The 25,758-nt window shown below is 45.0% G+C and overlaps 1 protein-coding gene across 5 annotated transcripts in view; it reads right to left on the bottom strand.

Moving 5' to 3' along the window:
* The window catches only part of PLEKHA2 (pleckstrin homology domain containing A2), a 74,121-nt gene extending 49,890 nt beyond the window's left edge, over positions 1–24,231 (bottom strand). For 2 of the 5 annotated variants that reach the window (XM_083368464.1, XM_083368462.1), the window contains exon 1: positions 19,697–19,843. The gene's annotated coding sequence lies outside the window, so the exon portion shown is untranslated. Of the gene's footprint in view, positions 1–2,565; positions 2,668–3,424; positions 3,583–19,696; positions 19,844–23,959 lie in introns of those variants that run through there. The other 3 variants (XM_083368463.1, XM_083368465.1, XM_083368466.1) reach the window with 3 other exon arrangements.
* Positions 24,232–25,758: the final 1,527 nt, after the last annotated feature.

The raw sequence follows: 25,758 nt of genomic DNA, 5'->3' as shown, positions 1-25,758 counted from the left end.
TTCTTCAAGAGCAAATTAAGAAGTTGTATTCCCAATACCTTCCTAGTAATCAGGATGAAGATTTTTTTGTACAGTATTTGTATACACGAGTCATTCCAGCATACACTTATGGATAGGTTTGTTATATATGTCGGATAATAATTCTCACTGCCTATAGACAATACTGAGTCAGATGGAGCAATGGTCTGACTTTGTAGGAGGCAACTCCCTGTGCCCTTTAACGAGCTGGCTCTGCCATTATTAGGCTAGCTTCATTATCTCTAGTTCTGTCATCACAATACAATATAAATATTTATTAAGCCCTTAGACTGAGAAGATGGGAGAGAGAGAGAGAGAGAGAGAGAGCTTTCAAGCCACAGCTGCATCTGAATTTACCTCAGAGGAAGCACCCACATACAGAGCTTTACAACCATGAGATTAAAGATGCTCAAGTATTTCATTTATTTCTTTATTAATCATGTTTTCGTGGCTGCCCTCTCGCACAAAACGGCCTTGGGCGGTGTACAATTAAAAGGAAATTAAAACTGCACCTTTTGCAAAAGACAACCTTTGCAAACTATAAATAAGAAGTTTCTCTTTTGTTTTCTCTAAAATTAGTTAATCGGGTAATATGTTATGGGAAAGGAAGGAAGTAGCTTCTGTCTGACAGACGTCGTAGGTACTAAAAGATTCCTTCTCGGTTTCACATCTGGCAGTGAGAACAGACAAGACAGGACCAAGAGGAGGAAGTTAAGGGACTCTTGAGGGTCAGCTGGATACAAAGCCCTAGTCAGCCATCAGGGCTGGGAATCCTGACAAAGCTCGGACCATGTTCGTTCGTATTCTTCCTGAAGGGCCAAGCCACAAATGTTCCCACAAAAGCAAAGTCATCTATGGCACAAAACTCTATTGAACTGTCATTAAAAGTATTGTTTTTAATCTTTATAACAGTGTTTCTAAACCTGGGCAACTTTCAGCTGCCAGAATTCCCTAGCCAGCAGGCTGACTGGGAAATTTTGGGAGTTGAGAGTGTAAACGTCTTAAAATTGCTGAGGTTGAGCTATACTGAGTATAATATCAACATTGTGTACATCATTCAGAGAAAGAAAGAAAGAAAGAAAGAAAGAAAGGAAGGAAGGAAGGAAGGAAGGAAGGAAGGAAGGAAGGAAGGAAGGAAGGAAGGAAAGATGCATCGCAGCTAGTCAAAAATATAACCCCCAAAATGATGCCTTAAGACTAGCAGAACACCTCAGAGAAAGATCCATCTTATCCAGTTCTACTTTAAGACTACTGATGTCTCTGCTACCAAAATAAGAGCACGGTGTTCTGCCCACATGGACTGTCCACTCTATCAGTAAATGTTTGCATTGTATCTGGTAGCATTCCTTTCAATATCCTATCTAAAACATCCAGGTAAAGAGGGGCCACACCCCCATTTCCCAGGTTCTCTCATCCAAAAGTGATTATCCTATTCTAACAAGGAGTTGAAACTAAACATTAAGAAAACTAAGATCATGGCATCCGGCCCTCTCAATTCCTGGCAAATAGATGGGGAAGAAATGGAGGTAGTGGCAGATTTTATTTTCCTGGGCTCCAAAATCACTGCAGATGGAGACTGTAGCCAAGAAATTAAAAGATGCTTGCTCCTCGGGAGGAAAGCCATGGCAAATCTAGACAGCACACTAAAAAGCAGAGACATCATCCTGTCAACAAAAGTGCGTATAGTCAAGGCTATGGTCTTCCCAGTTGCAATGTATGGTAGTGAAAGTTGGACCATAAGAAAGGCCGAGCGCCAAAGAATTGAGGCCTTTGAGCTATGGTGATGGAGAAGACTCCTGCGAGTCCCTTGGACTGCAAGGCGATCAAACCGGTCAGTCCTAGAGGAGATCAAGCCTGACTGCTCTTTAGAAGGCCAGATCCTGAAGTTGAAACTCAAATACTTTGGCCACCTAATGAGAAGGAAGGACTCACTGGAGAAGAGCCTCATGCTGGGAAAGATTGAGGGCAATAGAAGAAGGGGACGACAGAGAATGAGGTGGCTGGATGGAGTCACTGAAGCAGGAGGCGTGAGCTTAAATGGACTCCAGAAGATGGTAGAGGACAGGAAGGCCTGGAGGAATATTGTCCATAGGGTCGCGATGGGTCGGACACAACTTCGCAGCTAACAACAACAACAACGAGTTGCCTGGATGGGCATGCAATTACTGCCCAGAGTCCACTGAAGTTGGATGGCCAAGAAATCTAAACATAGCAACAGCAACCACTTGAATACCACCATAGTAGGCTAAATCACCACCAGCCAACTGCAACTTGGGACGGCTTATATCCTGCAATGGTGTCTTTAACACCACCTAATAACACCATCTGCCTATCGCTGGTCCTTGGAAAGGACTCAATAGGTCAGCGTTTCCCAACCTTAGGAACGTGAAGATGCGTGGCTGGGGAATTCTGGGAGTTGAAGTCCACGCATCTTCAAGTTCCTAAGGTTGGGAAACACTGCAATAGGTGGATAAAAATGCCCAATCCTGTCTAAACATCTGGCTGGTGCAACAAACCATAATAATAATAATACTCGAAACAGCTTACCTTCTGCTGGGATACCTCTAATAACATGCAGTCTGAACATCTGGTTGTTGTTGTTGATGATGATGATGATGATTATTTTTCCCTCACCTTTTCACAACAAATCTATAAGAGCAACCAGGATAAACAGAGAGAGCACACAATGGATTCAAAGTCCACCAGCAATCTTCGCAGCCAACTGGCAAGTTGATCTGAAGTCTAATATTCTAATAACCAGATCACAGTTACTTTCTCTTTGCAGATTCTCCACACTGAGACATCAATGCACACACCACAAAAGCAGGAGATCTACCCTTGCTTTGGCAAGCAGAGAAAATCCAATAGCAGCAGCGAGTGAAAATGCAAATTTAAGACATGTGGACTTTAACTTTGAAAAACTCTGCTTTAAAAGAAAGATGAAGCCATTCTCTTCTCACGTTTTGCAGGCTGAGAGGACTCCACTGAAGCAGCTGGAAATCCGTGCCAAGACAAGTCCCCAAATGCTCATCTCTATATTTAATTTATACCCGAGTCCCCATAACATTTGAAAAAAAAGATTCAAAGCCAGGCTGGTGAATCAACAGCACTTTTGCTGACTACTAGCAAGAACTTTAGAAACAAAAGTATGTTTATTGTACTTCTTCTTAAAACAATTAGAGCAGCGCCCTTCAAACTTGGCCCTTTTATTACTTGTGGACTTCAACTCCCAGAACTCCTCAGCCAGGCATGCTCAGGAAGTCCACAAGTCTTAAAGTGGCCAAGTTTGAGGACCCCTGGTCTAACTGGAGCTTTTCTTCCCTTTTCCCAAGTTTGAAGACCCCTGAATTAGAGAGTTCAATTTGCACAAGCTGCAGGTGGAAAGAAACACGCTCAGGAGACCGACCTTTTCATTGGCCTCTCTTGAAGAAAAGTAGGCATTCAAGTTAAATCCATTCCCCTCGCCTGTCTCTGAATTGAGATATGATCAGACAAAAGCAAAAGCTGACCCAAGCCTGGAATGTCATCTCGGATAAAAGCTCACAAAACCAAAGATGACGGTAAAACAAAGTTCTCCCAGACAGCTCGCTATCAAGGGCAGCAGTACAAAGTGACAGCCTTTCCTTCTGTAACCAGAGTTGGGGGTGGAGACTCTGGTAACCACCTTTCAACCACAGAAGCTTAAGCACAGGATGTTCTGGAATGCACAAAAAGGTTCTGGGGCACGTGCTAACTCCTCAGCTAGCTGGACACGCTCAGTCTGAGCTAACAACGCCTTTTTCCTCTGCAAACAAGCTCGGGTAGACATCCTCAGCCTTAATGTCCAGCTTTCGCAGCAAAGGCCTTTGGGGAAAAAAAAAGCCAGGTTGACTTCTTAGTGATGTAGCTTCTCTGGTGCCAGATGTTGCAAAGGGGAAGGAGATCTCCTTCAGGAGCTTTGGGTGGTGGTTAGAGGGACAAGGACAATCCTTTGTGGGCTGAGACTGGGATCTTGATGAAGACTCTGGCTTGATTGACCCACGAAGGCCTCAAGTAGGCGCCCGACGTAAGGGTGGCCCCGACTGATCCAAGATACCGCATCCCTCTGCACGATATTCTTTTAGTTCATTACGCTGCGGTTTGTTTTAACTATGATATGCCAAATAAACCAGCACTGGCTAGTGGTGCATATTGCAAGAAACCACAACTGGGGCTGGCTCAGTTCAATGCCTAAGACTCCATGCGCAATGCATAAATCTTACACTCAAGGCTTTTTTGGCCAGATACAATTGACACCAGACTTGCCCTGGTCACTAACATGTCTTCTAATGCCTTAGAGTACAATTTCAGCAGCCTTGGAGAACAGAAGCTTCTTGGAAAAGTGCCCAGGCCTGACACTGAGAGACCCAGCAATTTGGGGTAGATTCCAGGGCCTGCACTTTCTTTTTCAGGTGATGATGGAGTGTGAAGTGAAACTCTCAAGAAGGCATCAGTTAAGCACGGTGGAGACTGCACTCCTCCTGTGGAAAAAGCAGCACACACAGCACCCTATAGAAACGGAAAACTGTGATTCCTGCTTACTTCTGCCTCTTAATTTGTCAGGGGAGGGGGGAGATAAAAGAAGTGATGGGGGGGCTGGGGGGGAAAGCTTGCATAAGTCTTCCTGAAATGTCATGCTTCTGCTTCAGAGGTGCAAGTAATGAATTGATAAAAAAGCTTCACGTGTATTCTCTTTTTCTGTATAATAACCAGCGCGAGAGGCTAGCTCAGGGCTCTTCAAACTTGGCCCTTTTATGACTTGTGGACTTCGACTCCCAGAATTCCTCAGCCAGGCTGAGGAATTCTGGGAGTCGAAGTCCACAAGTCATAAAGGGGCCAAGTTTGAAGAGCCCTGGGCTAGGCTGAAAGAAAAGGACCGATCCAAAGTCCCCACTTGCAGTTCTAGGGTGGGGGGTGGGTGGGGACAGAATCCCCCTCTTATTCCACCCCCTTCTTCACTACACTAGGTCAACTCTTGGTTGGAGTGAGAGGAACTGGTCAAAAGTCCACCATGGAGCTTTCACGGTTGAGTGGGGACTAGATGATGGTTATCCCCATGCCCAGCCTACCACCTTCATCTCTGAACCCCATTGATTCTTGGGATCGGAGGGAGCGAGTAGCCCTAAGTCTCCCCTAAGGGAGATTCTGTGCTTGGGGTGGGGCAAGGGGTGGGTGGGAACAAGGGTGATATGATAGCAAGTTTCCAGTACTTGAAGGGCTGTCCCAAAGCACCTGAGGCACGACAAAAACAATGTGGTGAAGATCATTAAACAGAGATCCGATCGGCAAGTAAGGACAAATTTTCTGATAGCGAGAACAAATAGTGGGACGACTCCGGGAGTTGTGGGTGCCCCACCACTCGAGGTTTTCAAGAACAGACTGAACAGCCATTTGTCAGGAACGGTATAGGGCAGGGGTGGGGAACCTTGGTTCTTTTACGACTTGTGGACTTCAACTCCCAGAATTCCTAAGCCAGCCATCCCTGGTGTAGGGGTCATAAAAGAGCCTTGGTGGCGCAGTGGGCTAATGCCTCCTTAAGTAACACCAGCTGCCTGCCATTAGTGCAGGATCGAGTCCCACCAGGCTCAAGGTTGACTCAGCCTTCCATCCTTCCGAGGTAGGTAAAATGAGGACCCAGATTGTTGGGGGCAATTAAGCTGACTTTGTAATAATGCCGCTTGGGTGTGTGTGAAAGCCCTAATAAGCAGGCATATACATAGAATGAAGGCTACTGCTAAGCTTGTAAGCCGCCCTGAGTCTTCGGAGAAGGGCGGGATATAAATGGAATTAAAATAAAAAATAAATAAATAAATAAAAGGGCCAAGCTGGAAGACCCCGGCAGTAAGTGAATAAAACGCCATATTATTCCTTGATGTTTTAGTCAAGAAGCTATTTTTTTTACAAGTTAACAGCAAAAGAAGCTGTGGAGCTTGACATTTTCTTTTTAAAAAGGGAAGCACTGTGTGTTATGCAAACCAGTTGCACTAAACGGTTTATTATGCTCCCTTGGGGACCTCTCCCCTCCTGATTTTGCATAGGGTTGTTTTTGTTTTTTTTACAGAATAAATTTATAGTTGAATGCTCCTTTGCCCAAAAACCACAGTGATTATTCTGGTTGTTAAAAAAAAAAACAACCAGTAAATCAACGGTTCTATTCACATAACACACCAAACCTGCTGACTGAATTTGACTCATTCTCTGGATTCACATGGGAGCTCAATACACCATGCTATGTCGCCTCAAACGAGTCAAGATTAATGCTAATTGCAGAAATGAAAAGGTGGAGCCATAAGCAGAGGGATGCACTGCCTTCCAGATGTTGCCAAGCCAAAATTTAGAAACATTTCTGAGGAGCACAGGTATGGTGTAAACCCCCCCCCCACACACACCCCAATGTTATATGTGCCATGGTTTCGTTGCAGAAATAACACAACCTCCCTTAATGCAAGATATTTGCTCGGTGACATTTTGCTGTGCGTGATGTTACTGGTCTCCTTTTCAGATAGTCACACTAAGAGGTCACAATGACCTTAATCCCTCTTCTAAAGAGCTTAAGGCAGTGATAATGGACCTTTCAGAGACCAAGTGCCCAAAAAAAGCCCCTGCCCTGCCCACAGGGCCACGCACTGCCTCCACGGCCCACCGCAGATCGCCCAGGCAGCCCTGCAGCGCCATGGCAGCCACACCCTCCTCCCGTGCCCTGCAGCATCATCTGCGCACAATGGGATGCAAAGGCGGAGTCTTGTCACCGCTGTCTGGCTGCCATGTCCTTGGCTGGGCTGGTCCGCATCGGCCAAGCCCGGGGCCGACTCTTCTCTGGGGGGGCTGCGGGTGAGGAAGAGGCCGTGGGTGGAGGCGGGACTGGGGCGACGGCACGCGTGCCCACAGAGAGGACTCTTAGTGCCCCCTCTGACACGTGTGCCATCGGTTCACCACCACTGGCTTAAGGGTTTTGCTATCATATAGGGGCAGTCCTCAACTTACAAGCACAATTGAGTCCAGAATTTCCACTGCTAAGCAAGATAGTCCTTAAGTGAGTTTAGCTCTGTTTTATGAACTTCCTTGCCACCGCTGTTAATTTAATTTAATTTTAATTTAATTGGATTTATATACCGCCCTTTCCCGAAGGACTCAGGGCGGTTTACAGGGTAATTTAAAACAAGAAATACAAAAGTTAAAAACAATTAAAAATAATTACAACAGTCCCTGAAAAAAGTAAAAAAAAACAATTAAAATTAAAATTAAAATTAAAATTAAAATTCTCAGCCTGGGCCAGAGAGCTCGAAGAGCCAGGTCTTCAGGTCCCGGCGGAATGAACGGAGGTCAGGGGCAGTCCTAAGCTCCACAGGCAGCTGGTTCCAAAGGGCAGGCGCACCCACTGAGAAGGCCCTCCCCCTGGGTGTTACCCGCCGGCAGTCTTTTACCGGTGGCACCCTGAGGAGACCCTCCCTGTGGGAGCGCACTGGACGAAGGGAACTTGATGCTGGCAGCAGGTGTTCCCTCAGATATCCCGGACCCAAGCCATTCAGGGCTTTATAGGTCATCACCAGCACCTTAAATGTTAAATGAATCGCTGCAGTTATTAAGTTAGTAGAAAGATTGTTAAGTGCATCTGACTTCCCCATTGATTTTGCTTGTCGCAAAGGGGATCACATGATCCCGGGACACTGCGACCGTCATAAGTACACGCCAAGTGTGAGTTGCCAAGTTGCCGAGCCTCTGAATTTTGATCATGTGATGCTGCAACCATCCTAAGTGTGAAAAAGCACCATAAGTCACTTTTTTCAGTGCTCTCTGCAACTTCAGTCACTAAACAAATGTAAGTAAATGTAAATTTAAGTTGAGAATGTCCATTAAATCTTCGGACAGGCAGTGCACCTTGGGCATCGGAATGATTTCATGAAGATGATGGGGTTGGGTTCTTCCTTCAAGCAATTCAGATTTTTGTGACAGGTTACATTTCTCTTTTGTGGCTGAAGAGGCCAGTCAAATCTGGAGAAGCTACCACAAGCCACATCTGGTGTCTCATTGGTGGCCAAATATTGGGCTCTTTGGAGCTGATGTTTGTGCGAACGAGGAGTAAAGATGCTTTTCCATGAGTCAAGTGGACTTTCGTGTTTTTTCTTTGAAGACGTTTCGCTTCTCATCCGAGAAGCTCCATCCGAGAAGCTGAAGAAGCTTCTTGGATGAGAAGCGAAACGTTTTCAGAGAAAAACAAGAAAGTCCAGTTGCCTTGTGAAAAAGCACCTTTGGGACAACCATGACCTGGATGATGACTGAGAATCTCCATGGACATGCAACCAGGAGTAGGAGCAGAGTCCGGCCTGAGAGCTGTGTTTCTCAATCTTGTTACTCAAAAGTGCTTTTTCAAAAGGCGACTGGACTGTTTTCCTTCTCTTGAGGAAGAAGAATAAAACATTTCGTTTCTCAGCCAATAAACTTCATCAGATATGATGGGGAGGGGGAGGAAGGGAGGACAGGTACTGATAGTTGAGACCGGGTGATGGGGGAATGGAAGTTTCCTGGATGAAGTTTCAACTGATTAAACTTCTTGGGTGAGAAATGAAACGTTTTGTTTTTCTTCCTCAAGAAAAAAAAAACAGTCTAAGTTGCCTTTTGGAAAAGCACTTTTGAGACAAGTATGTCCTGGATGACTAAGAGTCTCCACAGATATTCATCCTTGGTTGTTTTAAGATGGGTTCTGGCTTTGCTGGTGGGGAATTCTAGGAGTTGAGGTCCACCCATCTTAAACTACCAAAGTGGAGAAACACTGCCTTAGAGTAAGTTCCTCTCCGGTGGACTTTCCAGCCTTCTTGGAACTGCAACACTGTGAACTTTCAGACAACTCGGGTGAAGAGCCATTAAAATCTCAACATTTCTGAAGGACACCGGATTCTGGAGATCAGCCTAAAATTCAAGGCCAACCAAACTGTACGATATCAGAAAATGAGCCCTTTCTCACACACTTTCCTCCCACAAAGCCTTAGGGACAACCACCAGCCGATATATTGCACTTCCGAGGTTCAAAATACTTTCTGCAAATTTTTTTTGTCACAGTGCTAGACAATGGAATCTAGCATGATTTACTTGGTTTATGCCCTCCTGCACTTTAACACGGTTTTCTCTGGCTTTGCCTTAACTTGTGCTGTGAACTCAGCCACGGTTCAGTGTTTCCCACAATCTGCAAGCCACCATTAAAAGATACCATAATATGCTTTCCTACTCTCAACCTGACACCACCTACTTCTGAGGCTTCTGTAGCCCAGGGGGGTCTTCAAACTGGGCAACTTTAAGACTTGGGGACTTCAACTCCCAGAATTCCTGAGCCAGCCAGGGCTGGGTTCTGGGAGTTGAAGTCCCCAAGTCTTAAAGTTGCCCAGTTTGAAGACCCCTGCTGGAGCCCAACATACGTCTCTACATTGTTGTATAGGGAGGGGCTCTGTCTGTAAATGCTAACTGACCAGGTTATTAAGGGCACTGATGACAACCAGGCTGTTTCTTTCCTAATCAGCTGGCAATCCTGCAAGATTAACCTCTCTCCTTAAGAGTTCATTTTCCACTTTCATGCCTTTTTCGTCTTCACCCGCCTAGGAAATTGCATATAGCGCACACAGACATAAAGATTCATTTAACCTTGCGTCAATCCTAATACTTCCAAAAGTTCCATAACTTGCTTTAAAGCACTGCTTGTTTGCTTAACCTCAGTTTTAACGACTACTGGACCAGTCATGTTGAACAAGGATAAACGATGTTCAGACAGAAACTATATTTGCTGTACAATAAGAAAGGGGGGGAAAAACACCCCTAAAATAGGCCTTCACTTCCTTGTAAGAGAGAAGCAGAGGTGTTGAAGCATTAGAAGCACCATGCTAGGTCATCCATCCGGAGAGAAAGGGGGTGTGTGTGGAGGGGGGAAGGTTGGCTGGTTGATTTACAACGTTGTGATATTACTGCTTTTGCAAATGTAACTTCCTTTTTATGAAATCCTGCTGCGCGTATGTGCCTAATGGCACAAACATGAGTGTGCAGGCACACAACTTTACTTGCCACATACTAAGCAAACAGCCCACAACCCACTTTGCAACTGTTTTACCAACCAGCAGCACTTATCCTTGCAAACACTTCCCCTCCCTCAGTAAAACCATCACCGCCAACAGCAGAAGATAAGCTAAGAAATATCAAGGACTTTGAAAACCACATTCAGCTTGCTTGGGCAGAGAGTCAAGGAGGCTTCTCTTTAAAATGTTGAAATGATTTTGATGCAAATGGAGGTTGACATAGAATTTGTTTCTTCCTATATATATATGTATTAACACACAGAGAGAGAGAGAGAGAGACAGAGAGAGGGGGAGAGAGAGAGAGAAATTGTACTTCCTTTCCCAGGCAAATAGATTCATCAACTGTCATTTGTGCAACTATTTGTGATAGCTAAATGACTAAAGTCCATTCAATCTGTCTGCATTCAATTCTCAATTACTCCCGACCCAGGTAACAATGACATCCAATACTCAAGAGACAGATAGCAATCGGCAGGCAATGGAGAACGGGGAGTTTTGCAGAAGTATTTTTTTAAAAAAATAAAATAAAATACTAGATGGAGAGACTTAGACAACCCAAAGAGAACAAAGCAAGCTTCTTGGGGACAGAGTGCTCACTGTTTACTGGGGAGGAAGTCAAGAAAGTAAAAAAAGAGAAAAGAGAGAGAGGATTGGATTCAAGAGTCTTACGAGAAACAATCTGAACCCTGCCATATAAAACCATTTTTCTGAAGATCAAAATCCTGGCAGGGAACAATGTTCCCAAGATACATCTTTGAAAAGATTCTTCTAGCAAAAACGCATTCTGCAAAAGCAAAACTTTCTCTTTATTTGAAGCAACATCTCTGACCTCCACATGCCCACAGTTCACTGGAGTGGGTAACTGCATCCAATCCAATAATTCCATTGGAGTCATGGAGCATAGCACAGGGTTTACCATGCTGGAGGGGTGCTTTTCTAATGGGCTGGGCCCACCCTGGTAGCCATTTTGCAAACTGGCAAGTCTCCCACTGCTCCCATTTTGCACGTTTATCTACTGCCCTCCTAACTTCGGATGTGTTTTCAGCCTGGTTCTCTATATCCTTAGGGGATAACTGGAAATGCAAATGATCGGCAAGCTCTAGTAATGAAACTCAAGAAGCATAGTTAAAAACATGGAAATAGGATAATACACAAAGAAAATCAAAGTCATGAGAAAAGGAACAGCAACTATTCTTAAGTGGTGGGTACAATCTGACTTTTAGGATTGACTACCAACAGCAAAGGAACCAACAGTCAAGAAATATGCCAGATAGACACACCAGCACTTGATAGAGCAGCAATGAAGTCTTTGGAAAGATCTTCAAATGCTGCGATTTCTCTATAACTACAAACCATGAAGGCAATGATTTTTTTTCCCCCTGTGACATTTTATAGAAGCAAAAATTGGAATTCAAAGAAGCAGCAGAGAAAAATTATTGATGCTTTTGAATATTGGAGAAGACTCATGAAAAAAACTGGACAGCTGAGAAGATCCTCAAATCATATCCCCCCTAGACTGGACATAACCAATTCCTACAAACATATGAAGAACAGTTGCAGGAATTGGGTTTGTCTAAGGCTAGGCTAATGAAAACAAGGACTAGGGGAGACATGATAGTAGTGTTCCAATATTTGAGGGGTTGCCACAAAGATGAGGGGGGTCAAGCTATTCTCCAAAGACAAGACAAGAAACAATGGGTGGAAACTAATCATGGAGAAAAGCAACCTAGAAGTAAGGAGAAATTTCCTGATAGTGAGAAAATTAACCAGTGGAACAGCTTGCCTCCAGAAGTTGTAGTTGCCCCATCCCTGGAGGCTTATAAGAAGAGACTGAAATGGTATATATAGCATCTCATACTCAAGCAGGAGACTGGACTAGACAACCTCCAAGGTCCCTTCCAACTCTGTATGTTCTATGTGTTCTCAATGGACCATAGAACAAACCAGCTCAGAGATGTCACTCAAGACACAAACAACCAGGTTGAAATGTGCATATTCTGGAAATACTATGAGAAGGCCTAACTCTCTCAAACAGTCTATAATGCTGGGGAAGATGGAAAGAAAAAGAGGACAAACATAGAAAGACACGGGGACTGAATTACAGTTGCTATGAGGGATGGAAGAATTGAAAGACCAGTTGGAGATTGATCATTGCGGAGAAAATCTAACTGGTTGCTAAAAGCTGACATTGATACGATGGCGCATAACCAATCAATCTTATCGTGGACACCCCTTCACTAGTTCCTGCTCTGTCTGTTCGCAAATGGTCTTGAAATAATCACATGTTTGTTTCTGTTTTTAAATGAACAGATGCTTTCAAATGGATGCGTTTTCCAACTTCAGAGATTTTTGAAAAAGTACTGGTAATTCTTGACTTATGATCACAAAGCCAGAATTCCTGTTGCTAAGCAAGGCAGTTGTTAAGTTTTATGACCCTCTATTATTAGGTTACACCCAGTTTTATGACCCTTTTATTTTATTTATTTATTTAATTAGTTTTCTATACCGCCCTATTCCCGAAGGACTCAGGGCGGTTTACAGGGCAATATTTAAAAGACAATATAAATTAAGATAAAAATAGAATTAAAAAGAATTAAATTAATAATAGCCCAACAATAAAACAATGTTAAGACTTAAAACTTAAAACTTTTATGAGGTGGTTGTTAAGCAAATCACTACAGTTAAGTGAATCACACAATGGTTATGCAAATCCGAGTTTTCTCCATTGACTCCACTGCTTATGGGAAACAGGGTGTGAAGTTCGCAACTGGCAATTCCCACGATCCTGGGACACTGCAACCATTGCAAATACATCCTGGTTGCCAAGTACCTGAATTCTGATCACATGACCTCGGGGATGCAGTGACAGTTTTACCTGTGAGTTTGTAAGTATTTTTTTTCCAGTGCCGTTATAACTTGAAGGGTCACTAAACAAATGCTTGTACGTTGAGGACTATGTGCATATATTGTTAATGTCACTGTTTTGTTTCCCTACACTCTGCAGTTTCTTCTTTTGCCGCCCCGTGGTGAATTCCTGGGCCTTAAAAAGTTAAAGGGAAAAGGAGGAGAAGAGGACAGAGGAAAATTGTTGTGGAGATCATCTGGTAGTACCCGCCTGCCACTTGCAGATCTCCAAGGAGTATCTATTTTGGCCCTTGCGGGGGACAGAAATCTGAGAGACGGGCCTGGGGTCTGAACATCTGAATTCACGGGGGTGGGGAGCGGTGCAGTCCAGTAGGTCATAACTGCATGCCTTGGTAAGATCTCACTTGGAATATTGCATCCACGTTTTGGTCACCAGGATACAAAACAGATGTTGAGACTCTAGAAAGAATGCAGAGAAGAACCACAAAGATGATCAGGGGACTGGAGGTTAAAACATATGAAGAACGGTTGGAGGAAGTGGGTATGTCTAGTTTAAAGAAAAGAAGGACCAGGGGTGGCATGACAGCAGTGTTCCAATATCAATATCCAGTGCCACAAAGAAGAAAGGCTCAACCTGTTCTCCAAAGCACCAGAAGGCAGGACAAGAAGCAGCGGATGGAAACTCGTCAAGGAGAGAAGCAACCTAGAACTAAGGAGAAAGTTCCTGACAGAGCAATTAATAAAACGGCTTGCCTCCAGAAGTTGTGGGTGCTCCAACACTGGAGGTTTTTAAGAAGAGATTGGACAACCATTTGTCTGAAATGATATAGGGCAGGGGTACGCAACCTTGGCTCTTTTATGACTCTTGGACTTCAACTCCCAGAATTCCAAGAGCCAAGGTTGCCTACCCCTGGTATAGGGTCTCCTGCTTAAGCAGAGTCGGACTAGAAGACCTTCAAGGTCCCTTTCCCACTCTGTTACTGTCATTCTGCCAAATGGGAAAAGACGGTTTCACTCTGTTGGCAAAGCAGTGAAACCTCCAGCTACCAAAAAAAAAAAAGACTTTTGGATGAACGCAGCAGTTCAACTAATCCTCTTTCATCCTAGGGAACGCAGCCAAGTTCCTAAGTGACTTCAGCCTGCTCAGCTTCCTCTCCTAATGTTCAACCACACGGTGACTTATCGATTGCAAAGGAGGAAGGCGCCTGCAACGCACACATAGAAACCGACTAACCTTTGGCCAGGACAGAAAAAAGGGGGAAGGAAAGAGGAACGAGGGGATGCAAAAGCAACCTTCGTTTGGCTGCAAAGCACCCACAGCAACATCTAAAGAAGAAAAGTCAACTATTATCTTTCTTGGCTATCCGTGCCCAGACATGTTTACCTATCAACCTTAAAAGAAGTTTTCCCAAGGCAGCAGATAAGCATTTATAGATTATATATGGGTACCAGGGTTTTTGTTCCTTCAACAGGTGCAAGATAAGTAGCAAGGTGCAAGATAAGTAGCAAGTTAAACAGCAGAACGTTAAAAATGGAAGGTTTTTTTCCCCCCCATAACCTGGAGATGCAACTAAGTTTTACATGTCAAATTTCTACCTGTCAGGCTGAACTAAAGAAGCAAAATGAACTGAGAAGGGGGAAAAAATGGAAAGGATAAAAAAAAGAAAGACAAGAGACTATGAGAGACCCCTTAACGATACCTGACGGAAAGGAAAGACACAGATTCATTCATTTTTAACCGCTGCTTGCATAAAGGTTGTTCTGGCTTCCATTGTAGCATGATAGTTAAGAAAAGGTTCTAATCCAGAGGCCCCCAACCTTTTGGGCACTAGGGACCGGTTCCGTGGAGAGAGGTTTTTCCATGGACCGGAGAGTGCGTGGTTTTGTGTGCTGCCTGCATCCCACGGATGGGTCTTTGCTTGTTTGTGCGGACTGGTTGCTGGTGTGCCGTGGTCTGGTACTGGTCCACAGATTGGGGGTTGGGGACCCCTGTTCTAATCCACTCTTAGGCATACAAGCTGCCCAGGTGACTTTGACTTTCACTCTCGGTACAACACAAAGGCAGTCCTTATGTCAACGCTGCTAACATCGGATGGTCTTCCTTTGACAACAGATGGAAATGTAGCCATCTTTTCTCTATCGCTTTTAGAGTTCGTTGATGCTGGGAGGGGGAATGTGGATGAGAGTCCAGCTAGTCATAACAATAATAACTCAGCTGTGGGAACCCAAGGTTATTAGGTCCAGAGTTGATAGAAATTTGGCGGGCAGGGGAGCTGGGGAGAAAGCCTGCGCTTCAAGTTAATTGGGGAATGTGATTTATGACTGTTAATTGGAGGAGGGAATTGCGCTTTGCTACTTTGTGCCCAGGTGGGAGGAATTCAGTTTTTGGCTTCAACTATGTATGATACTTTGTTTCTCGAATAAAAGATTCTTTAAGGGAAAAAATGCCTCAAAGTTCTTTTATTTAGTGACTGCTTGAATTACAGTGGCACTGAATAAAATGATTTACAACCAGTCGTCAAAATTCAGGCAACTGGCATGTATTTATGACGGTTGCATCGTCTCAGGGCCCTATGATCACCACGTGGTGACCATCCCAGCCTTATTTTTGACAAGCAAAATCAATGCTGAAGCCAGATTTGCTTCACGGCTGCATGATTCATTTAACAGCCACGACGGGGGGAAAAATGGCCTTAAAAATCAGGCAAAACCGATTTAGCAACTTGCCTTGCTTACCAACGGAAATTTCGGTCCCAATCATAAGTCGTAAGTCGAGGACTCCCTAGAACCGGTGGAAAATGGAGGAAGGACTGTGATCTAGGCTGCCCTGAGCTTCTGGAGATAGCGCAGGATATAAATTATTAAATCGTGATCTAAGATATGCCCCATTCAAAACCAGTTTTGCTAAGTTCCGCACGCGCTGACTCCACCAGTTGAGTCTTCAGCATTCAAGATTTGTTGGAAACTTCCCTCCCCTTCAGTCATCCGAAATACAAATAAACCCAGTATGTGGGTTTCATTGTATGTGTGAATGATCTTGGGGAGATGGAGGGGGGGGGAGCTGCAAACTGGGCAATCAGAAAGAAAGATCTCTCATCCCACAGAAGGAGAGGAGATCTAGGACCTACTCTCTAGTTGCCCAAAGAGTAAAAAAAAGGCAGAAATACTTTTCGTCCTTGCAAGATTCTGTTAATGGAACCTTACAATACAGACCCAGCTAGGATTCATGATTGTGCTTCTTGTCTGAATTACCTGGAAGGATTTAAGAGTTTCTCCTTACAGCCTCAGATAAAACAGCTGCAAAGCGACAAGGGGGTGGGAATTTATTATTGTGGGACAGTCTTCTCTCAAGAACTTTTATGTCTGCAAATAAAAAGCAAACCCTTGAAGAAAAGCACAAGGCAGCCTTGAGCCCAGGGTTTGGGCTTGCTGTCCTTTGCAAATTGTTAAGTGATGGGCATTTTGAAGCTGCCTCTGGATATGTACTAAACCAGGGGTGTCCAAGCTGGGCAACTTTAGGAATTGTGGATTTCAAATCCCAGAATTCCCCAGCCAACCATGCGTGGATTTGTTTAGGACAGGGGTGTCCAACCTGGCTGGGGAATTCTGGGAGTTGAAGTCTACAAGTCTTAAAATTGTCCAGGTTGGACACCCCTGTCCTAAACAAAGTTCCTGCCTCGTCTTCTTGGCTGCCAACAGACCAGGTGGTCCTCAACTTACGATCACAATTAAGCCCAAAATTTAGGTTGTTGAGTGAGACATTTGTTCAGTGAGTTTTGCTGCAGTCTATGACCTTTCTTGCCATAGTTGTAAAAGGGATCATTGCTGGTCTCGGTTTAACAACCTGGTTGCAAAAGCGAACCTGGCTTCCCCATTGATTTTGCCTGTCAGAAGGTCGCAAAAGGGAATCAGATAGCCCCAGGATGGCACAGCCGTCATAAATACGAGTCAGTTGTCAAACGTCTGACTTTTGATCACATGATTGTGGGGATGCTGCAAGGTTGAAAAACGGTCCTAAGCCACACTTTCCAGGGCCACTGTAGCTTTGAACAGTCACTAAATGAACTGTTGTAATTCGAGGACTATGTTCAATCTGATGAGCAAAAGAGAAGCACGCTTTAAAAAAAAAAAGTGATGCCAAACCATCAGACTAGCAGTCGAAACTGGCCCAGGTTTTGGCGAGCAAAACTCAAAATCCTCGCATTCACACGGTGTGCAGCCCTAGACTGGCCAGCCACTTCTCTTTCCGCCCTAATCTCGCCGGAGATAACACGGGAGGGGTTGCACACGTCCTGATTTTGGTTCTCAGAGAAAGGAAAGAAGTGCCAGACAGCTAAAGGCTGGCAAGTTTCAAGGTACCGTACAACTGTTCTATTTTGGTGCTATCGGGTCGCGTTGCAGGCGGACAAACTGTCAGATAGAGAACAAGGACAAAGCCCAGAGCAAACTGCCCCTCACCCCATGGATCGTAAAAACATGCAGCTAGTCCTCAACTTACAGCTACAACTGAGGCAAAGATTTCTGTTGCGGTGCGAGACCGTTGTCAAACGGGTTTTGCCCCGTTTTACGACCTTTTTCATCACGGTTGTTAAGGGAAGCCCTGCGGTTGCGAAGTGAATCTGGCTTCCCCCATTGACTTTGCTAGTCAGGAGGTCGCAAAAGGGAATCCAGTGACCTTGGGAGGCCGCAACCGCCACACCTGTGAGTCAGTCGCCAAGCATCTGAATCGTGATCACGTGACCAAGGGGCGGCTGCAGCAGTCATAAATGAGAAAAATGGTCATAAATTGCTTTTTCCCCCGGTGCCACTGTAAGATTGAACAGTCACTAAACGAAGGGCTGTAAATTGAGGACTATCTGTAATTTGCCATTTCAGAATACCTGTAGCTTCGAAAGAGAGCGGAACGGAACCTGCAACACCCATTTGCACCTTCCATCAGATTCAAACACATTCACATCGACACCGCCGGCCTTATGGCTCCTTGGCGGCTTTTTTGTCTCAAAAAGGAACTCTTTCTCTTTGTCCAAATGGTCTTTCTTTCCCTTTTCGCAATATAAACTAGAATGTGCAAGAGGCTGAGTCAGAGAGCAGGGAAAATATGAAGAGGGCTTTAAAATCCCCTTGGACAGGAATCCCAAACCGTATTCGAAGCTTCCTTGCCAAAAAAACTGCCTTGCCAAAAGGTTAAAAAAAAAAAAGAACAAACCAAGGATGAATTGGCTCAAAGAGATGTTCTTTCTGCTGGAAATAAAAATGGCAGGCAAATAAGGGATACGTACGGGAACCCCAATCTCAACACAGGTATGAACTTTGTGATCTCTATCCATACGGGGTGAGGATATCCTTTTCTTGAACAGAATCTGGGCAGTGTGTGTGTGTGTGTGTGTTTGTATGTATATGTGTGTTTGTATGTATATCCGTGTGTATGTACACACACACACACACACACACACACAAATTTTATATAAATTTTCTTTCTCATAATATATAGGGAGCCCATCAACTGGGTTAACAGAACCCCGTTTGAGAACCAGTTTGGTATAGTGGTTAGAGCAGCCAGCTACAAACTGGAAGACTGTGAGTTCTAGTCTTAGGCACAAAGCCAGCTGGGTGACCTTGAGCTAGTCACTTTCTCTCGGCCCTAGGAAGGAGACAATGGCAAACCACTTCTAAAAACCGAAAACCAAAAACTGCATGTCCAGGCAAGTCTCCGATTAAACAGAAGAACAACCACCAAACAAACAAACCCCACTGCATTTAAACTTTTTAGATCAAACTTTTTATCCTTCTTGGCTCGAGCCTGCTGCATTTGAGGACCAACTTCTTATTTTAACCATATAAATGTTTGCAGGGGAACTGCTTCTGTGACCCACTTTTTTTTTTAATCAGACTGCAAATCAGCTTAAATTCCAGTGTGCACCATTAAGCTGCACTGAGCAACCTGAAGGCAACATTTTATATATCATTCATATATATATATATATATATATATATATATATATATATATACACACACACATATATATATAAAATATGTAATATATATGTGTGTGTGTGTGTGTGTACACACATATACATATACACACACACATATACATACACACACACACACATTTCTGACATCAAACAGAATATATATTGAGCCTACTCAAAAGGATACTGAGTTTCACTTAGAAAAGCAAAGAAACACAACCAGCAGAATAGCCTCTTTTGCCTCACAATCCAGCACATTCGCAACTTGTGCACCTGATATCTCTCCCTAGAGACCTAGAGAATTGGCAAGTCCAGGCTTTTGCCAGCTCTGACTGCGATGCTCCTTGACGGGGGGGGGGGGGGAGGCTGAATACGCCAAGCAAGCAATCAGGTATTGGCAGAGAGTTCAGCTCCGGAGCAAACTTTGGGCTGGAAGTTCCCTGTCTCTAAAAGGATCTGAAGGCCCCGTTTTCGGGACTGCAGGTCGGTTCCCCTTGCAAGACTCCAGCACCAAAAAACGTGCCACGGGGTCGGGGTTGGAAAAGTGGCGTCAAAGAGAAGGCAGGCCAGCCCAATTAGTCCTTCAGCTTCTGCGCCTTCGTTGGGTTGCAAGTCTCTCTCTCTCTCTTTCTCTCTCTCTCTCTCTCTCTCTCTCTCTCTCTCTCTCTCTCTCTCTCTCCGCAGTTTAGCCTCCCCTTCTAGAAAGACTTCGCTGGGAAGCGAAAAAAGAGAAAAGGCTCAAGCGGAACTTGGCCAAGACTTGCCCCAATCCTAAGCCCACTTCCTCGGTTGCAAACTGCGAGAGAGCTTTCCCGGACGGACTTTCACCGACTTCTCCGCTGGTCCGGTTCAATAAAAGGCCGGCAGGAAGCGCCCCCTTCGGCCCGGAGCGCAGAAGCCTCGGCTCCGCTCGCGCCCACCGCCGCTCCGGAGCCCCGGGAGGGAAGGCCGGCCGCTCATCTTCCACTCCGGGCCCTCCTCGGCTCCCGACCCATTGCGCCACCTTCACATCCTCCAGCGGCGCGCCCGCAGCTCCGGCCCCCGACGCGGGTGGGTGTGTTCGGGCGCGCGCAAGCACGCACAACCCCATCCCTCCTCCTCCTCCTCCTCTTCTTCCTCCTCCTCCTCCTCCTCCTCCCCCCGAAAAGGCCATCTACTCGGTCCCTCCCCGACAAGGGCAACCGCCCTCTCCAACGTGACGCTCCCACCGGCTGCCGCGCGCCTTCCGCGGCCGGCCCGGCTGCTGCCCACCTCTCCACGCACCTTCCCCCGCGCCAGGCTCTCCCAGCCCCCGGGGGCGTCTCTTCCAGCCCCACCGTCCCAGCGCGGCCGGCCGGACTCACAGCCCTGCGGGCTTTGGGGCTCCAGCCGGCGGGACCCCCCCCTTCCCTCCCCCGCGCGCACATGGCCGGGCAGATCCGAGCGCCGGCTCTGCGCGTCGGCCCCGAGGATCGCCCTCTGCCTTGGCCGCCCTGGCTTTTCTTTTTTTTTTCTTTTAGTATTATTATTATTATTCTGATGATGATTTTTCCGGGTTCGTTGCGCTTCCCATTCGCCAGAGCCAGCCCCGGATGTGAGTGCAGGGAGCGCCCGCGGAGCCTCGGCCATCCCCTGCCTGGGTGCAGTGGCGTAGCGTGGGTTGTCAGCACCCGGGGCAAGGCAAGGAATTTTATTTATTTTATTTTATTTTAATTCCATTTATATCCCGCCCTTCTCCGAAGACTCAGGGCGGCTTTACAAACTTAGCAGTAGCCTTCATTCTATGCATATGCCTGCTTATTAGGGCTTTCACACACACCCCAAGCGGCATTATTACAAAGTCAGCTTAATTGCCCCCAACAATCTGGGTCCTCAGTTTACCTACCTCGGAAGGATGGAAGGCTGAGTCAACCTTGAGCCTGGTGGGACTTGAACCTGCACTAATGGCAGGCAGCTGGTGTTACTTAAGGAGGCATTAGCCCACTGCTCCACCACGTTCCTATTTGCGCCCCCTAACCCGTGGATTTTAGCACTCGAGTCTCTTCCACTAGATTAGTTAAAGAAACCCTTACCCCCCTAAGCACAGGTATTGTTTGTTATGAAAATACTGATGTAATTAAAGTAAAATGCATCTAATGCGCCCCCCCTAGATGTTGCACCCGGTGCGGCCGGCCCCCCCCCTGCACCCCCCACGCTACACCACTGCCTGGGTGCCGCGGCTGGGTCTGGACCGGCGGCCTCCTACTCCGACGCCCCGACGGTGGGCAGCCCGGAGCATCCTGCCTTCCGCGGCAGGAAGAGCACGGCTCGCGCCGGAGCCCCCAAACTTGGGGAAACTTTCGGAGGCGCTGCTGCAGCCCTGCTGGAGCTCAGCGGCTCCCTTCAGCCAACCGAGTTTTGTTTTGTTTTTAAACAAACCCTGAATGCAGGAAGGCTCCAGAGCCTGGCTTTTGACAAGCAGTCCTCGGCTTAACAACAGGGGCAAGAAAGGTCATCAAAGCCACTTAACGACTGTCTTACTTAGCCACAGAAAACTTGGGGCCCGCAGTTGTTCAGTGAATGGCTGCGGTCATTAAGTGAGTCACGCGGTTGTTAAGTGAATCTGGCTTTTTGTTGGAAGGGCCACAAAAGGGGAATCCCACGACCCCGGGATGCTGCGGCTGTCTTAAATATGAACCAGATGCTAAGCGTCTGAATTTTGATCCTCTGATCACCGGGATGCTGCAATGGTCGTCATTGTGAAAATGGTCATGTCGCTTTTTTTCACTGCCCTTGGAAGTTCGAACGGTCACTCAAGGCACTGTCGTAAGTCGAGGACTTCCTGTAATGTCCAATGCCTTAATGAGATGATCCAGTTTAGACAACAAATTGAGACCTAATAGGCTTGTTTGCTTTCCACTGAGCTGTGGTGGCTTGTAAATCATTTTTTTTAATAGAATGGGAGTTGTGTAAACACTGTCTCTGACTTAAGAGCAAAAGAGCCTGGGGTGGTCCTGATATTGGGGTGCAGGATTAAGCCTGGAAAGAGCGAGTTCAAGTTCCCTTTTAGAAAGTTTCCTATTCCCCATAAATGCTTGGAAAAATAGCCCAGAATTTTCTGACACGTATTATTTCTTAACACAACATTTCCAGGAAACATTTGATGGAAAAACTAAAATCTATAGATACTTTTTTTGCATTGTGGGGATATCGTAAAAAGGGATGGCTATGCTGCTAGAAGAAATATTTATGTATTTGCTTATTTGTTTACTACTTTTTAAATCTGCAAAGCGATAGAAGTATCCTGGGCAGATTGCATTTTGATCCTAATTATTAATGGTGGCCTTTACCCACTTTTAAACAGCAATTTGACAGATAGCTAAGTAAACTTGATAGGAAATTAAAAAGTTGGCAGGAAAATGGAGAAGCTATTTGACATTTACTGTGGCAGAAGAACTAATGTTTTATTTAAGTTTGAATTAGCCCATCAATATTAGCCACTTTTCCTAGCATTAAAGGCAGTGGTGGGATTCAAATATGTGAACAACCAGTTCTCTGTGTGGATGCCACTTCTGGAAGTCCATTCTGGGCCTGGGCAACAAAACATTAGCTACCAGTTCTACCAAACTGGTGCAAACTGGCTGAATCCCACCACTGGTTAAAAGTCTCCACGTGTATTGTATACTATGGGATTTACGTCACTTGTGCAATGAGATTACAATGCATATGACATTGTGGCTTGAACTGAGTGCCTATGGATTTTTCATTTTTGTATAATGGAACACATTAAGGCACATTTAGTTCTGTTTGCATTAACTCAGACAATAAAGCTTATCACACAGGCATTATTTATTTATCAAAATCAAGGGCATAGCATTATCTGTCTAGTAGTTCAACCCGTTGTGGCTGATATCAAACTTAGTTTAACACCATGTGTGAACTGAGTTACTAGAGGAATCATCCCTAGGCAAAATTTGGCCTATGAAGCTATGTCTTTTTTCCAGCAGGAGACTGGCTTTCCTGACAGCACATCCCAAAGAGGGCAATATGCCAAGAAGACTCAGCAAAATTAAGGAGAAGGGGGGGGGAAAAGGCCAGGGGGGAAAAAATCTATCCTGCTGGAGGAGGATAACTTCCGGGGCAAAATATGCATGAATAATATATCACATTTTTGAAAACTTTGCTTTTAGAGACAGATTGCAAAAATGAAGCCATTTTCTGCCCCCCAAAAGATGTCCAGAATGTGACCCCTGAGTGACAACTGTTGTACCCCTGGATTTTGCCAGTCTGGTTGCCCTGCGGGCAGCCAGCAGAAGAAATTACCTTAAGTAGGGTGGAAGTTGGTATTATCAATGCTCTAAAAACGTACCCTTTGTGTTGCATCCTTCCTTATTTTTTGCAACAGTTTTGACATGCACGCCTGCATATCATGCGACAGGAGAAGTCGTAAGCTACAGGGGCGAGATAACTCGTGTCACCTTTGTTGTCAGAACTGTTTCGGGTGTTTGGATATATTCCCCTGCCATTTTTCTGATTCTTGTGTGGTTTGCATTAGTTTATGTCCTCATTTTCTTTCAAGATCAGTTTCTTGGCTAATGGCAGTGAACAGGGGTTCAGGACACAGAACAGAATTTCAGCCTGGATTCCCACATCAGCGAATCAGTTATTTAACCATGGTTTATGAAACGAACTAAAACCACTACGTTTGCGAAACTGCAATGTCAGAACTTGCAGGAACTTTCTCCCCCCCACCACCCCGTTTATTCTGCTAAAGAGCCCCCTCTCCTTCCCTATTAGAGGAGATGCAGCTTCCTTACTTGAGTTCAGTTCTCTAGGATTCCCTTTGAATTTCTTTTCTTTTTCAGAAATCACTTCCTGCTTTCCTCCTTAGTAACCGTCACGTTCCATACTTTTAAAATCTAAAGCAGGCTGCCTTTTGCAGATCTTGTGACTGCCGGGAGATCTACCTTTAAAGCATATTTTCCTTGCAAACATCAGATAGGAAGAGATCACACGTTATTATGCTGCAGAACTATTTATAGAGCTTGGAAAGTTAGTTTGCTTCTTACCACACGGAGCCTCTTTGCTTGAAGCTCTGCTTGCCACTGGGCGGTTGTGCCAGAGATCTGTGCGGATCTAACGGCTGCCTGTGAAGATGACCACCCTTTTGGGAGGGGGGGAAATAAAAAAAAAATAAAAAGGAAGAAAAGAAGGCTTTGCGGCTTTGGGGGTTTTGACTATTCATGCTTCTGAACGCAGCACTTTCTGCTCATCTTTGCATAAGTCTCTTTTGTGGCTTGAGCATGTGATCCAATTTGCTAAGTTGCTACGCAACCATCAGTCCTCTTTGGCTTGGATCTAACAGAATTGGTCAGGCAGAAGTCAAGGTCATTCATGCCTAGAAGATTTGAAGTGGGGCTGAAATTCCGGAAGAGAGGGGAGGAGGGAGAGAGGGAGGAAAGGAAGAGGAAAGGAAAGGAAAGGAAAGGAAAGGAAAGGAAGAGGAAAGGAAAGGAAAGGAAAGGAAAGGAAAGGAAAGGAAAGGAAAGGAAAGGAAAGGAAAGGAAAGGAAAGGAAAGGAAAGGAAAGGAAAGGAAAGATTACCCTGATTTTTTTCAGCAGATTGGACTGAAATTCAGGAAGGGAAGGAGGAAAGGAAAGGAAAGATGATTCCTTTCAGCTGGTTAGATTTAAATTCAGGGAGGAAGGAAGGAAGGAAGGAAGGAAGGAAGGAAGGAAGGAAGGAAGGAAGGAAGGGATTGTTATGATTTTTATCAGCATGATTCCAAAAATCTAAGTGGGTGGATTTCCACAAGTATGAAATCAACGTTATCTATTACTAACTTAATATTCTATATACTTTAAAGACATAGCATTATTTCTTGGGCCCTAATAAACATTTTTTTAAAAAAAACATAGTCCCTTTATATTTTTCAAGATGATGGTAAAGAATAAAGATCAGAGTGCTGGGAATCCACATAATTTAAAGTTGTTAAGCTTGAAAAATCATGGTAGGGATATAGAGAAAAGTGAAACATTGAAACAAAGTATGTATGTACAGATGGGTGCACACACACACACACACACACACACACAAACACACACCATAAAAAGGAACTTTCCCGTCTCCTTCCTTTTTCCTTGGCTAGTAAGCTCTGGTCAACTTTACTGTTAGATCATGCTTTTCTTCCCAAGCTGTAATCTGTTCCCCTCTATTTTTTTTCCTTTCCACCACTGGCAGACATATTTACATTGTTTAAAAGAAAATAAGGCTCCCACAAAAATGTGTTTGTGTGTGCATGCACATGTGGATTGAAATCTTTGGCAGTGCACCTAAAAAGGGGGCAGGTCTTTCAGGACTGCCATCTGCTCTTCTGGCAGTGCCCACCCTTCCCTAGAGGATGCCAGAACATTGTAGGTGGCATGCCATGCAAGCTAAAATGCCTAAATTCATTCCAGATATGGAGCCCAAGCCAAGCAATCCTTCGTACAGGCTTCTGCAGCAAATGAATTCAAGTGTTTTATTGATTTACTTGTTTATTTCTGTACCATCCATCTCCCTTGAAGAGCAGTGGGACTTTGGGCATTGTACAATAACCTGTTAAAATATAGAACAGTATATATATAAAAGTGAAACAACATTTTTTTAAAAAAAAAAAGTTTAAGAAGAGGCGAGAGATTGAATGAAATCAGTTAGAAAGCGAAGAGAGCATTTTTGGGAGACTAAGCAGCCCCATGACTCCATGTTCCCCTGGGCTCCTCATAGAAGGCTGCAAGGCCATGTCTTAACTCCTTTCCAGAAGGCCAGGAGAATGGAGTGGGGGTCTGTCTCACCCCTGGGGAAACAGCAGAGAAAGACTCTCTTCCT

This window comes from Vipera ursinii (assembly GCF_947247035.1).
Source record: "Vipera ursinii genome assembly, chromosome: 8".
NCBI lineage: Eukaryota > Metazoa > Chordata > Lepidosauria > Squamata > Viperidae > Vipera > Vipera ursinii.
This window is presented reverse-complemented; position numbering and strand designations above follow the sequence as displayed.